Consider the following 15,280-nt stretch of genomic DNA (forward strand, 5'->3'; position numbering starts at 1 on the left):
AAATTAAAATATGATTTCCTTCCCAAAGAAACTGCTTGTTTTTTAGTCGTTTAGTCGTGTCTGACTCTTCGTGACCCCATGGACCAGAGCACACCGGGCACTCCTGTTTTCCACTACCTCCCGCAGTTTGGTCAAACTCATGCTGGTAGCTTCAAGAACACTGTCCAACCATCTCGTCCTCTGTCGTCCCCTTCTCCTTGTGCCCTCAATCTTTCCCAACATCAGGGTATTTTCCAGAGAGTCCACTCTTCTCATGAGGTGCCCAAAGTATTGGAGCCTCAGCTTCAGGTTCTGTCCTTCCAGTGAGCACTCAGGGCTGATTTCCTTCAGAATGGAGAGGTTTGATCTTCTTGCAGTCCATGGGACTCTCAAGAGTCTCCTCCCGCAACATAATTCAAAAGCATAAATTCTTTCGCGATCAGCCTTCTTTATGGTACAGCTCTCACTTCCATACATCACTACTGGGAAAACCATAGCTTTAACTATATGGACCTTTGTCGGCAAGGTGATGTCTCTGCTTTTTAAGATGCTATCTAACTGAGACCTAAAACCAAACCTTTGTGAGGTACCCAGTTCAGCACCATGGCCATTATTTTGTTTTCACTTACGCTGACCTAGCGTTCTTTACATCTAATCTCTTGCGAACTGATAAGGCCGTACTACAAGGAAACCTGAGTCATGTAAGATCTTGAATCAAGTCAGACCATGCTCGGCTAATCTTGTCAAACAACAGGAAGTCCAATGGAACCTGAAACTCCCTCTTCTAATATTCCCCTGAGGGGAAAAAGAAGTGTGCGAGATACCTCTCCCACGTGGTCATTTATCTGTGATTCACCGCTGGGCTTTCCACAGCTAAAAATAACTCACTGATGGCACCAAAACCAAAACTTTTGAACTGAACCAAAACCAACCTGCACCACCCCACCCCCACCTGGTGTGTTGGGAGAGTGGCCATTTAATGCTGCCCCATTGCACCAAGATGTCCCATCCCAAAATAGATGCAAACATTTTGTCTTTAAAAAAAATATTTATGATTTTCAAGTTTATACATTTCAATAATTTTACAGTCATTTTAACATTTCGAAACTTGACTTTCTTCCCCCTCTTTCTGCAGTTCCTTAAATTTATTTTAAACATCTTCTGCATATCTAAATCAACTTAATTTGTTCATTTATTCATCGACTTTAAATATGTATACTCTTACGTAACTGCTGGTTATTACAATAATCCTGCCAATATTCTTATCTGTTTACAATCTCTCTGTAAATATTCAGTAAATCATTTCTATTCTTTTATAAAAAGTTTATCTTGATGTCTTATTTTTCCAATGAAAACCAATGAACTATTAAGGCAACTTCCTCCTGGCCTCATCAAGCAAGCCAAGCAGCTCTAATCAAACTCATCTTAAAGGTAAAGGACCCCTGGCTGTTAGGTCCAGTCGTGGCCGACTCTGGGGTTGCAGCACTCATCTCACTTTATTGACCAAGGGAGCCAGCGTACAGCTTCCAGGTCATGTGGCCAGCATAACTAAGCCTCTTCTGGCGAACCAGAGCAGTGCACGGAAACGCCGTTTACCTTCCTGCCGGAGCGGTAGGTGTTATGTACTGAAGTTCTCACCCTGGGCCAGCAGGGGGATACTGTAGATAGTTTTCACTCAGGTCCACATATGCAAATAAGGGGTTGAAAGTGACGTTCAGTGATTGGATAGTTACAGAAAGTGTTACAGTTGCGTTGTAGTGGAGCTCTATATAAGCAGGCTGGCTGAACCCTTCAATTCAGTTCTGTTCTGGCCTGTGAATAAATCAGAGCTGTTCGAAGAATCGCTGTGTCGTCTGATATGTTCACCCACAACTTAACAGTACCTATTTATCTACTTGACATGCTTTCAAACTGCTGGGTTGGCAGGAGCAGGGACCAAGCAATGGGAGCTCACCCCATTGCGGGGATTCGAACCGCCGACCTTCTGATCAGCAAGCCCTAGGCTCTGTGGTTTAACCCACAGCGGCACCCGCGTCCCATAATCTCATTTTAATAAGCTGCATAAGATGCCCACAAACTTCTCTATCCCATCGATCAGAATCATTGCTTCAGGGGTCAAGTCTGGCTTCAAGGATCACCAGCCGGCCATCTCTGGTCTGTGGCAAGTGTAAGCTGATAAAAATCACTGCTTCCCAGCAGAGATGGCCTATGTAGGTCACACACCATCACCTATGTCAAGAAGGCTAGGATGGTCAAGGAAAAAGGTCATGCTCTGAGCAAGAGCTGAATGCCAAGCCTCAGCTGTTTTCGTTTTTTCCTGAAAGGCTGCTTTGTGGGGCAGTGGCTTGTCTACTGTTACACCACAGCCTTTAAATAGAATGCATACCTGTCTCCTTATTGCCTCTGCTGTTATTTATGCTGGGCTCTTCTTACCACTCATACTGGTAGGAGAGGACAACTCTGGACTGTTTAAATTCCAAGGAATAAATAAAATTGCAAAATGTGGAGATGTGCAAAATCTGAAGGATAAATACATTCCAATCCACTCATTAGTCTGGGAGGGATGAGTCAGGTCAGTTCCCATCTCAATTTACAAATTCCTCAAATATCCCCGGTGCAGGGTACAAAATTAGCAGGGAGTCAGACGCATTTTGCCCCTAAAGATTCTCCATTTGCAAGCACCTCCAAAAGTCTGGGTACCATTTTTTTGTGCCTGGCTAACACTGAAGGATTATTGAAATGTATGTGCTTTGAAGCCTGAGAGAATATCTTAAGGACAGACAACATTACTGGCCCCAACAACATCACACATACCATCTCGGGACTATTCAATTGCTCATCATCTAACATTGTGTATGGCATCAAATGCCAACAGTGTCCTTCAGCTCTCTATATTGGACAAACAGGCCAAACCTTACGCCAAAGAATAAATGGACATAAATCTGACATCAAGAATCACAAAACAGAGAAACCAGTAGGAGAACACTTCAATCTCCCAGGACATTCTATACAAGATCTCAAAGTAGCTGTTTTACTACAAAGGAATTTCAGAAATAGACTGGAAAGAGAAGCTGCTGAATTGCAACTCATTACCAAACTTAAAACCATGGAGAGACCTGGTTTGAACAAAGACATTGGATTCTTATCCCATTATACATGACTAAGCCATTTCTCACCTTCTCACCCCTTGCCTTTTCCTGTTAGACCTATTACAGTCGTTAAGAGTCGTCAGCAGGCTCATCTCAGCTATCTGCCAATCTCCCATTCCCACCACCCTTCTGAGTAATACCCCTCCCCACCTTCTCACTATATAGAAGGATCTGGCAACTTCTGTTTCAGTGTATCTGAAGAAGTGTGCTTGCACACGAAAGCTCATACCAAGAACTAACTTAGTTGGTCTTAAAGGTGCTACTGGAAGGATTTTTTTTTATTTTGACTATGGCAGACCAACACGGCTACCTATCTGTAACTGGAAACATGTTAAGGAGTTCAACAATAAAGAGTGTTTTCGAAAACTGAAGTATGGTACCAATATTTTTATTGTCAACACGAAATTAAACTTGTATTAACAATTTCTGCTAAAAAAATGTGATATTAACTATGCGTGACTTATGTGAAATGCATATTAATCCATGCTTATCAAAATAATAAATAAAATGTGTCACTGACCCACCCCCCAGTGGCACCTAGACATTCTGTTTTGGCACCCACAACCAGAAGTTATTTGGCTCCTAGTTTTTCTATCTCAGTTTTTAATACTGCCTCGGTGTGAGGTTAAAAAACTCCTGTCCTTTGATGTGTTGCAGGTATATTTCAGAAGGAGAAGGAAAGGGGAAAGAATACTTTTCACCTACGCTTCAGACAAGGGTGGGCACATGTGCCAATTTCAGCTTCTTCCAGTTTCCCTTTCTTCCAGTTTTCAGTTCAGCTCTCCACATTTTCACATCGGTATGTGAAAATTCATTTCAATGCAAACTTCTCTTAAGGTAAAATTTCTTGAATCCAAATATAGCCCAATACACCTATTTTTCAAAGCAGTTTTCTCCAATATAAGCAACTGTTATAGTACATTCACGAATATGTGCCCTTTTATGCACACCTTATTTATGCCTTTTCGTAACTTTACTTTGCTGCAGAACTGCATTGCACCATTCAGATGAATGTCAAAGGATGGTTGTGCTTTGCTTCACCTATTGTTTCAGAAAGTACTAATTAGGTAATTTCATAATTTTATTACCGTCAAAGACCAGCTCGAAAAGCACAACTGGGACAGCTATCACAAGAATAAAATATGCATTTAAAACATTGTACAACGACAGTTTAAAGATTAAAATTTGAGATAAACGCATATACACATAAAGACCTAAAATTTGGGCTACCATTCAAATTGGCCTTGCCACCATGGAGGCTGACTTTGACTGTTTTCCTAGTGAAATAATTTGTTTCAGGGGGTGGTCTGCGCCTGCAAATCTGCGCGCAGAATCTGGCTGCCATCCAGGTCGTCTTGTGGTCTTTGCCTAAGAGGAGAAAATTGAGTTTAGACTTATCCGAAAGGTTAGCAAGCCTCTCCAGCTGAGGGTCAATGGTATCTCTGCATATCTTGTCACAAAAGGGACATCTAAAGAATAAATTCTCGGGGCTTCCTATTTCCACTAATGGGCAGGCGCAAAGTCTCTGAGCATACAGGACTTTTCCAAATGTTCCTTCCAAAACCAGCGAAGGCAAGGCCCTTCTTGTGTTTCTTGATGCAAGAAAATATAGGTATGCTGCTGGGGGCGCAACATATCTCTCATTTTACTAATTAGGTAAGTTTCCCTTCAGATGTGAATAGAATTGATCTATCCGCATCCCTAGGTAGAAAGTGGTGCCTGCCATGCTTGTTAATGCCAACTGACATGTTACAGCAGCTCTTAAATTGCTGCCTAATCTGACCAGGAGCAAATGTGTGGGAACTTGCCTCTCTCTGTATACAAAAACCACAATGCCATCTGGGAGTCAGCTGACACCCAGTCAAACCCAGTCAGTTCTGCTGCATAGGAGTTGGCTGGCATCTCTCCTATGGATGTAGAAAGACTGGAGTCTTTTTCTGTGCATTGGAAATTCCCAGCAGGGAATATTTTCTGACTCTGCATTTTTGCCAGACGTTGGAAATAACAACATAAACATGCACAAAATCTCCCCCAGATATCTTCTTTCTGCACGGCTGGCTCATCTTCAATTCATGGTGACCTCAGGCTAATAGTCACATTCATGTTTCGGAGACAACATTGGCAAGCCGCCATGAAATGCCACCAAACGAAAATAAGAACCGGAGCAAAAACCACAAACACAAATAATATTATTGCAATGCCGCATAGAGGAAGCGGAACACCACTCAGAACATACATTTTTACACAAGTAAAATAAAATGTGTTTACAGCATTGGCCATAGAAGGGGGAGCGATATCATCATCCCGTAAAATGTTGAGAAAGCCAGGGTGGTGTAGTGGTTAGAGAGGCAGAATAGGACCTGGGAGTAAAGGTAAAGGTACCCCTGACCATTAGGTCCAGTTGCGGACGACTCTGGGGTTGCGGCGCTCATCTCGCATTATTGGCCGAGGGAGCCGATGTATAGCTTCCGGGTCATGTGGCCAGCATGACTAAGCCGCTTCTGGCGAACCAGAGCAGTGCACAAAAACGCCGTTTACCTTCCTGCCAGAGTGATACCCATTTATCTACTTGCACTTGACGTGCTTTTGAACTGCTAGGTGGGCAGGAGCAGGGACCGAACAAAGGGAGCTCACCCTGTCGCGGGGATTCGAACCGCCAACCTTCTGATCGGCAAGCCCTAGGCTCTGTGGTTTAGACCACAGCACCACCCGCGTCCCGGGAGACCAGAGTTCAAATCCCTGCTCAGCCTCAATGAAGCTCTCTAGGTGAACCATGGGTGAGGCACAGTATCTCAGCCCAATCTACCTCACAGGGTTGTTGTAAAGATAAAATGGGGTGGAAGAGAACCATGTGCACCTTGAGCTTCTTGGAGGAAATATGGGGCATAAATGCAGCAAGATAAACAAACAAAATCAGAGTCATCTTGGAGACAGTTTCAATAAAAGAGAAGCGCTTAATCTGAAAGGTGCAGATACAAATATTGCACTTGGATTAAAATACAGCTACAGCTGGCTGTACAGTGGTACCTCGGGTTAAGTACGTAATTAGTTCTGGAGGTCTGTACTTAACCTGAAACTGTTCTTAACCTGAAGCACCACTTTAGCTAATGGGTCCTCCTGCTGCCGCCGTGCCGCTGGAGCACGATTTCTGTTCTCATCCTGAAGCAAAGTTCTTAACCTGAAGCACTATTTCTGGGTTAGCAGAGTCTGTAACCTGGAGCGTATGTAACCTGAAACGTATGTAACCCGAGGTACCACTGTAATGAAATTTAAGAAAGTGCTTGTGGGGCATGCAACAAAAGGTTGGAGTTTAAAGTGCTCCTGATCAGAATTCCAGCAAACCCGTTTCATTCCCCCTCTCTCCCCAGCCTGGTTTTCCATTCCTTATCCCAGGCCAGCCTGAGGCCAAGAACAAGATGGCGTCACCACCATTCCTTGTACAGAAGCCAACTAGACTAGCAGCTGAGTGAGTGAACTGGTGAGTGAGTGAACTAGCATACTGGTGAGTGAATTGTCAATACCCTCCAACATTCCTCTGATGAAAAATAGGGTCTTTCCTCACTCCCCCCCCCCAAAAGTGACCCTCATTGGCTGCTCATTTTTCTCCCTTTCCCCCTGCAGAGCACTTCCTGTCAGAAGAAAGATGAGAACTATCACTGCTACCCCAAGAAGACACAGCACACACACCCTCCACCGTCCTGAGAAAACCCCATAATCCCTATTTTATTTTATTTTATTACTTTAGTAGATTTACAAAAAGAAAAACCCATACCAAAAAATAAATTTTAGAAAGGGGCAAGATTAGACGTGGGTGCACAAAGCACCTCAATGACCTCCCCCACCCCTCGTGCAAAATAGCTCACTGAGCCATAGGTGGCTTCAAGGTCTTTCTCAATTATTTGCTGTTTATCATTCCAGGACATGTTGAAACTCTGCATTTATTTGACTATGCTCTCTGAATTCTTGCTTAGGCTGGCTCTGCTCCCCCTCCCTTTTTCTCTCCCCCCCCCTTTTTTTTGCTGGGGTTGTAAGATAATCTTACTGCTGCCAGCTCACCCTTACCCTCAAAACATGGGGTTGACATTCCTAGAAACTCGACTTTGCCAGGAATGGCAACCACAAAAATTGTCGCTGTCAGTACTTTGCAGTCAGGAAAGGCAAACCACACATTTCTGTCCCTCTCCAAGTGGGAAGCGGAAAGGGTAGGCCTAGGCCATCTCGACCAAGAGGTGACTTGGTTTCTGTGTCACGCTGCAGGTGGGGAGAAAGACATTGCCCACAGGAAATAACTGATTTCCCAGTTGCCAGGAAAGAGTGAATAGAGCATAGCTTCTTAGCTGGATCACAGAACTAAGAGTTTTTCAAGCAAGGCACACAGACCATTGGGGCATTTTGTGTACAAGTCCCCCAAAATCAAACAATGGGACCTGTGAGAGGTTTGGGCGGAAAAATTGAGAACCTTTCAAAATTGAGAACCTTTCAAAAATTGAGAACCTTTCCTATATTTGAAGGGTTGTCCAGTCCATAAGAACACAAGAAGATCCCTTTTGGATTAGGCCAAAAGCCCATCTTGTCCAATACCCTGTTCTCACAGCGGCCAGCTAGATGCCTGTGGGAACCCCCCAAACAGGAGCCCAGGCATTTTCAAGATGAAGAACCAAAAAATGGGAGAGCAGAGGCCTGGTTTTTGCCCGTCAGCACCTAGACAGTAGGCAGAGGAGGCACACGGGTTAGGTCACATGGTCACAGCCTTCTTTACAAGGGCAAGATTTCTCTTTATTAAATCATCACCATTCTTTCCAGATTTGTGCCTATACTTTAGCATATGCACACTTTAGCTGTGTCCTCTTTTTCAGTGATGCTTTGCCTGTTTCTCTTCTCTTCTCATCCCTTTTGCAATGGGTTAAGTGGATGCGGGTGGCGCTGTGGGTTAAACCACAGAGCCTAGGACTTGCCGATCAGAAGGTTGGCGGTTCAAATCCCCGTGACGGGGTGAGCTCCCATTGCTCGGTCCCTGCTCCTGCCAACCTAGCAGTTCAAAAGCACGTCAAAGTGCAAGTAGATAAATAGGTACCGCTCTGGCAGGAAGGTAAACGGCGTTTCCGTTCGCTGCTCTGGTTTGCCAGAAGCAGCTTAGTCATGCTGGCCACATGACCCGGAAGCTGTACGCTGGCTCCCTCGGCCAATAAAGCGAGATGAGCGCTGCAACCCCAGAGTCGGCTACAACTGGACCTAATGGTCAGGGGTCCCTTTACCTTTAAGTGGACATCCTATGCAAGGCTGATACAGATACTTTGCCACCTCTCTCTTTCTGTGGATGTGCCTGTGTGTGATAGCACAGATTTCCTCACAACAAGGTGAAACCAGCCTGCCAAAACTGGGCATTTGGAATTCTTCCAGGAGCCACAAATAATCGGGGAAGGGGTCACAATCAGCCGATGAGCCTTGCATTGTGCATTCCTGAAGATTTATGCATAAAAGTAGTTATATACCACTCTCTCGTAAAATATCAAGATGCTGCTTCGCCAGCATGTTTTCTGCCAGGAATGCCCTGATACAGACCTCTACCTCCTGGCAGTAAGCATGCTACTGAAGCAGCATCCTGCAGGATTGAACTCTCCACTCACCAGTTGATGAGCAGAGGGTTCAAGCCTGCTCTGTGCAGGGCTCTGCTTTGCCAGTGCATTTCCTGCAGGGAAGCAAATGGCAGGAATTAATTAATTAATTAATTAATTATACCCTGCCCATCTGGCTTGGGTCTCGCCAGCCACTCTGGGCGACTCCCAACAGAATATTAAAAACACCAGACATTGAAAACTTCCCTAAACAGGGTTGTCTTCAGAAGTCTTTGAAAAGTCAAGCAGTTTTTTATTTCCTTGACATCTGGTGGGAGGGCGTTCCACAGGGCGGGTGCCACTACCGAGAAGGCCCTCTGCCTGGTTCCCTGTAACCTCACTTATCGCAGTGAGGGAACCGCCAAAAGGCCCTCGGAGCTGAACCTCAGTGTCCGGGCTGAACGATGGGGGTGGAGATGCTCCTTCAGGTATAGCTGGCCAAATGAACCCTGCCCCACCAGCTAGCGCCACCCAGGGGCACCAGCTGCTGGCAGGTTGACATGATTTTGGGGGGAATAGCCTTGTGGACAAAATTGGATTGGCTCAGTGGCTGAAAGTTCCTCACCCCTTTGTAAGCAAATTTGATGTTTTGCCCCTCTTCTAACAGTTGACCCTGCATCAAGCAATGCTTTTGAAACCATCTCTTTCAAAAGTACCGTGTCACATAGTGGTGAAGGAGAACTACTGTCCAAGGAAATTAAGTCAAACCTCCCTACTCTGCTCTAAACAAAATTGGGCTCATGGAACTAGTTTCTGTTCTTTGGGTCTTGACCATTGACCCTGGAATATCTACCAACACCAGAAGGTCATCACTTTCAGCACTGACAATTACTATCACCTAACTGAAAGGGCAACAAGGATAAAACTCAATCTTCCCTTCTTATTCCCCGCCCCTAACGGGGGCGGGAATCTGGATTCATTTCCCCAATCCGAATTTTTGAACCAGATCATACCTTTGTTTAACTGCACATGTTGTGGTGGAAGCTGGCCTTGAAAGTGTACAAACACCCCAAGAAAAATAAGGAAAAGTCCACGGTGCTGTAATTTTGTGAAAACTGCAAAGGAGGGGCTGGAAATGTCTGATGAATCATGAGTGAGTGGACTTTAGTTGCAAACACTTGTTATTCTGCAATTTAAGAAATCTATAAAGATAGCTTTTCATATTTCACACTATTATAATTAGGCACTGATCCTCAGTAATGTTGTTGTTGTTTAGTCGTTTAGTCGTGTCCGACTATTCGTGACCCCATGGACCAGAGCACGCCAGGCACTCCTGTCTTCCACTGCCTCCCGCAGTTTGGTCAAACTCATGCTGGTAGCTTTGAGAACACTATCCAACCATCTCGTCCTCTGTCGTCCCCTTCTCCTTGTGCCCTCCATCTTTCCCAACATCAGGATCTTTTCCAGGGAGTCTTCTCTTCTCATGAGGTGGCCAAAGTACTGGAGCCTCAGCTTCAGGATCTGTCCTTCCAGTGAGCACTCAGGGCTGATTTCCTTAAGAATGGAGAGGTTTGATCTTCTTGCAGTCCATGAGACTCTCAAGAGTCTCCTCCAGCACCATAATAAGCATCAGTAATAAGCTGGCGTATATTTTGCCAAAATAAAAGTGGTCTCTTGAAATTATTGAAATATGCAACATTCCTATAAGTTAAATATTTTCGTGGAATTAAATCTTTTCTAAATAGATGAACAGACCCCTTGGGTTGCATTCTGTCCTGTGCTGGCTGAACATGTCTTGCAATGAACCCAAATGATGAGACAGCTGTTTCAGCATTCACCTTTCACACATAGGCAGCACCCCTGGAGTGGGAAGCCAGTTGGCGTAGTGGTTAGTGTCGGAATCTCCGCTCGACTGATAAAACTCATCCTCCTCTGGCCGAGTCCTCTGGAATCGCCTCCGCTGTGATTGACGACCTGAGCCTCTGATAAGACTAGGGCACATTCCCATTCAGCAGAGAATCAAAGCAGCACACGGAAGTGATGAGATTTATGGCTACACCGCTATGCTTTATTACTTACTATGCAGACAGAAAACACATCCTCTCTCTGTGAAAGCAGAGAGCAACTGAACAACAAAGGAACAGGAAACCAGTAACATCACATCCGTCTCCTGTCTTCCGTGAGACTTCCAACAGTCTGGAATCCCTGGAATGTAAACAGAGTCCTGTGACTCCAAAAGCACTGCACAGTGGCAAACAGAAACTAACAGTTAGAATGTCATACAAGGATCTGGGAGACCAGAGTTCAAATTCCTACTCAACCACTGGGTGACCTTGGGCCAGGCTCTTACTCTCAGCCTCACCTACCTCAAAGGGTTGTTGTGATGACAAAATGTGTGTGTGTGTGTGTGTGTGTGTGTGTGTGGAGAACTATGTAAGCCACCTTGGGCTCCTTGGGGGAAGGTGGGATACAGACACAATAAATTAACAACAATAGTAATAAACAAGCATCAGGGGTTGCAGAGGCCTTGGATGCAGCCCTGACACAACAGGAAAAATGCCTCAGTTGTACAATTTTAAAATCTGGGCTTAATCAGTGCCAGCAATACAATACATAATAAAAACAGCATTTGTTTTCACCTAAAAAGAAAGGCCCATTCAGGAAAAAATTAGGACAGCATCCTTTTGCAGCTCCGTGGAATTGGGGTGCCAAGTGTTTCTTGGCTCAAGCCTACAGGGCAGGGCAACCACTAGGCACAGTGCAACATTTCTCCAATTAAATTTGGAGAGGCTGGCCAGCCATTGGGAGCTCTGCAGCAGACAGCTGCGAGTCGGCATCGAAGCTGGCGGAACATCAAGTGGCTTTGTGCTCATCTGGCAAGCACAAAGCGGCGACTGTTTTAATGTGGAAAGCTCACAGCAGCCTGGTACTTCTGCTGCAATGGGGCATGAAAAGTGATCTGATCTAGTCCCATCCTAGAATTCAGCACAGCTTTTTGGCTGTTCAGCTCCTTAGCCCATGCTGTGCCTTGAGGCGAACTAAACGACTAGCGTAGCAAAAAGCAAAACAAAAACCTGAGCTCACCAAGGGAGACATTAGTAAATACAGGCAGCAGGAAAGAGGGAGGGCATTTGTAAATCAAGACCCTGCTCAGATGAGAGCTACTTTCTATGGACCGTGTATTGTATTCTAAAGAATGGGAACTGCGTGGGTTTGCTGCGGTTCTAATCCTCGCGGCGTGGCTCTTTAGAGCCCACATAGTGGCTTATGACTTCCACTATAAAAGAAGTTCCACTATAAAAGACCTTGCCAACAAAGGTCTGTATAGTTAAAGCTATGGTTTTCCCAGTAGTGATATATGGAAGTGAGAGCTGGACCATAAAGAAGGCTGATCGTGAAAAAATTGATGCTTTTGAATTCTGGTGCTGGAGGAGACTCTTGAGAGTCCCACAGACTGCAGGAAGCTCAAACCTCTCCATTCTGAAGAAAATCAGCCCTGAGTGCTCACTGGAAGGACAGATCCTGAAGCTGAGGCTCCAATACTTTGGCCACCTCATGAGAAGACTCCCTAGAAAAGACTCTGATGTTGGGAAAGATTGAGGGCACCAGGAGAAGGGGACGACAGAAGACGAGATGGTTGGACAGTGTTCTCGAAGCTACCAACATGAGTTTGACCAAACTGCGGGAGGCAGTAGAAGACAGGAGTGCCTGGCGTGCTCTGGTCCATGGGGTCACGAAGAGTCAGACATGACTAAACAACAACAACATAAAAGAAGTTGCAGTACTAAAGCAAATAAAAGCAGTTGAGGAAAAAAAGAGAACCAGGACAGGATTATTAACAAGATGTGTATATCCCACCTGTCCAATGCAGTCACAATATTCAGGATTACAGGGATGGGGGAGAAATTCAGTTCAGTTCACATTCATAGGCAAACCTACTTAAAGTAGGGCTGCCATATTTCAAAAAATGAAAATCCAGAGTCCAGACACTAAAGTTGTTGAGCTTTCAACATAGGTTGTCCGGGTTTTCTATGACATTTTCATGATTATCGCAAATTCCGCCCGGACGCTACGCTATTTGCGACAGACGAATCCCTAACCAGCATAATTATAGGCAGGTGAGAGCAAGCCTAGTGGAGGCTGGTCCATTAGGGAAAATGAGGTGCTGCCCCAACCACTTCAGTCTGCCCTCATCTAGACCCCACCTACCTGCTTTATGACTTGCATTCAGTGTAGGGGTGGTGCAGCCTGTCAGTTTCCTCCCCCTGGGTGGGAGGGGGGACCAAATGAAAATTCATTGGCTCTGCCTATCATGGGGCTCTAGCACCATCTACTGTTGGACTCCCTGTCTTCCACCCAATCAACCCCAATGGACACCAGCGGCCGGGCTGGGCAACTAAGTCAACTGGGTAACTTTGAGGCAATCATTCTCTCTCAGCCTACCCTAATAACCTCAATTATTTGAGATTCCTTGGATTCTTCTGTTTTTGTTTTGCGTATGTTCACATACAATAGTCTAGTCTGCCAAAGTACTAGAAGACCTCTAGTGGTAGCAGCTTGTCATATGACATAAGGTGATTTTTGCTTTTCCAATAATAGACAAGCAGATGCTGTATTGCAAGCAGCGGTTGGAGTGCTGGACTAGAACTGGCAGACCAGGGTCCAAATCCCCACTCAGCCATGATGGGCCAGTCACAATCTCTCAGCCTAACCCACCTCACAGGGTTGTGAGGATAAGATGCAAAGGGTGGGGAGGGCCCATGTATGTCATCTTGAGCACTTTGGAGGGAAAGTGGGGTAGAAATAGATAAATAAATAAATCCTGGGGTATGGTCTGAAGGTGTGCAAGGCCGCCATCTTCCTGAAGCTAAGCTCATCTAGGTCTGCTCCATGTCTGGCTGGGAACCACACATAAGCTGCCTTGGGTATAGTGATAAAAGAAAGGCAGAATATAAATGTAAGATGAACAAGCAAGGGACAATCTTGGTGGGCCAGGCTCCATAAGGCAAACAGGAACAAGTGTGCTATTTAACAACTCGAAATACTTAGTACCAGCTCTGAGGCAAAAATACCAACGGGACAGATAAGATATCAAATGGTTGGCAACTTTACAGGAGAGAAATAAGGTCAGCATCCACTAGGGCAGGGGTCGGCAAGGTTTACCTCACCTGGGCCAGTTCACTCCAGCGGAGATCCCTCTGTGGGCCAGATTGTGTGTGTGATTTCCGGCGTCTGCACAGACGCGATTTCTGGCGCCACGGAAGCGAGTCCCCGCGCCATTCTGTGTCGGTTTAGTGCAGCGCACGGGGACTCGCCAAGCGGGCGGCTTGTGGGCTGATTAAACGACCCCTGTGGGCCGCTTGTGGCCCATGGGCCTTAGGTTGCCTACCCCTGCACTAGAGGGAAGAATTCAGTGGTAAAGGATGCTCTTGACAAGAATTATTAAAGAGCAACTGCTGAAGGAACAGGGGAGTGGTGAGTTCAGGTGAGTGATGTTCACGCTGTTGAGGGAACAATGCAAATAGGGAAAGAGGTCACAAAGACCCTTTTGTTCACATGAGGAAGTATTAAGAGTACAGTGGTACCTCAGGTTACATGCACTTCAGGTTACATATGCTTCAGGTTACAGACTCCGCTAACCCAGAAATAGTGCTTCAGGTTAAGAACTTTGCTTCAGGATGAGAACAGAAATTGTGCTCCAGTGGCGCAGCAGCAGCAGGAGGCCCCATTAGCTAAAGTGGTACCTCAGGTTAAGAACAGTTTCAGGTTAAGAATGGACCTCCGGAATGAATTAAGTACTTAACCCGAGGTACCACTGTAGTGGGAAAGTGGAATATATAGGTGCCTTATATCGAATCAGACAATTGTTTCTCCCAGTTTAGTACTATCTACACTGCCAGGCAGCTGATATTCAGGATTCCAGACAAGATGCTCTCCCTGCCCCACCTGGAGATGCTGTGGTTTGAAACTGGGACCATCTGCATGCAAGTCTAGATTTAAAATGCACAACCGTTTTTAATGAGGAATTTTTATAGTCAGTGGAAAACTTGAAAATCTTGACAGAAATTCGGAGCAACTTCTCAACAAACCACAATAAATTTTCCTAGGTCATGCATCATAACCACCTAATCAAGTTATCTATCCTATGTCATAACATGTGGTAGAAACAAAGGCAGAAATGACACGACAGTATCAAAGCTCAAACTTGCGGCTTTATAACTTGACAAAACTTCTGAGCTGCTTTTCACCCTCCTCCCCATAAATATATACCTATGATTGGCAACTGATTTTCTTCTTGTGGGATGGAAAGACCACACTTGGAATTGAGCAAGCCTAAATTACAGATTTGTTTATAGTTGTTCATAAAATGCTGGACGCATGTTTCTGTTTCTGCTACTAGCAGAAACTTCCTAGTTGTCTCAAGACTTAAGATCACTAGAGCTCCTACCTTCTACATTCCAGAAAGCTAAAGACACATACAAATTGCATTTCGGCATACTTTCTTTTTTTTTTAAAAAAAAAGAAAGGTTTTACAAAATGTCAATCAGCCGTGTCCCTGAATTTGTTGAATTTGTGCAGTACATTTTGTAAGCAGTC

General features: G+C 45.1%; 1 protein-coding gene and 2 long non-coding RNA genes across 3 annotated transcripts in view; 1 reads left to right on the top strand and 2 right to left on the bottom strand.

The window, feature by feature from the left end:
- The window catches only part of LOC308475192 (collagenase 3-like), a 33,510-nt gene extending 19,380 nt beyond the window's left edge, over window positions 1-14,130 (bottom strand). The window contains exon 1 of the mRNA XM_081002194.1: window positions 13,852-14,130. The gene's annotated coding sequence lies outside the window, so the exon portion shown is untranslated. The remainder of the gene's footprint in view (window positions 1-13,851) is intronic.
- LOC308475436 overlaps window positions 1-15,280 on the bottom strand; it is a 291,271-nt gene that overhangs the window by 22,421 nt on the left and 253,570 nt on the right. The gene's annotated exons all lie outside the window — the stretch shown is intronic.
- Window positions 3,654-7,568, top strand: LOC308474794. Its single transcript, XR_013984969.1, has 3 exons — window positions 3,654-3,965; window positions 6,497-6,606; window positions 6,750-7,568. It is a non-coding gene; the product is annotated as an uncharacterized lncRNA (long non-coding RNA).

This window comes from Podarcis pityusensis, assembly GCF_964106645.2.
Source record: "Podarcis pityusensis genome assembly, chromosome: 4".
Taxonomy (NCBI): Eukaryota; Metazoa; Chordata; class Lepidosauria; order Squamata; family Lacertidae; genus Podarcis; species Podarcis pityusensis.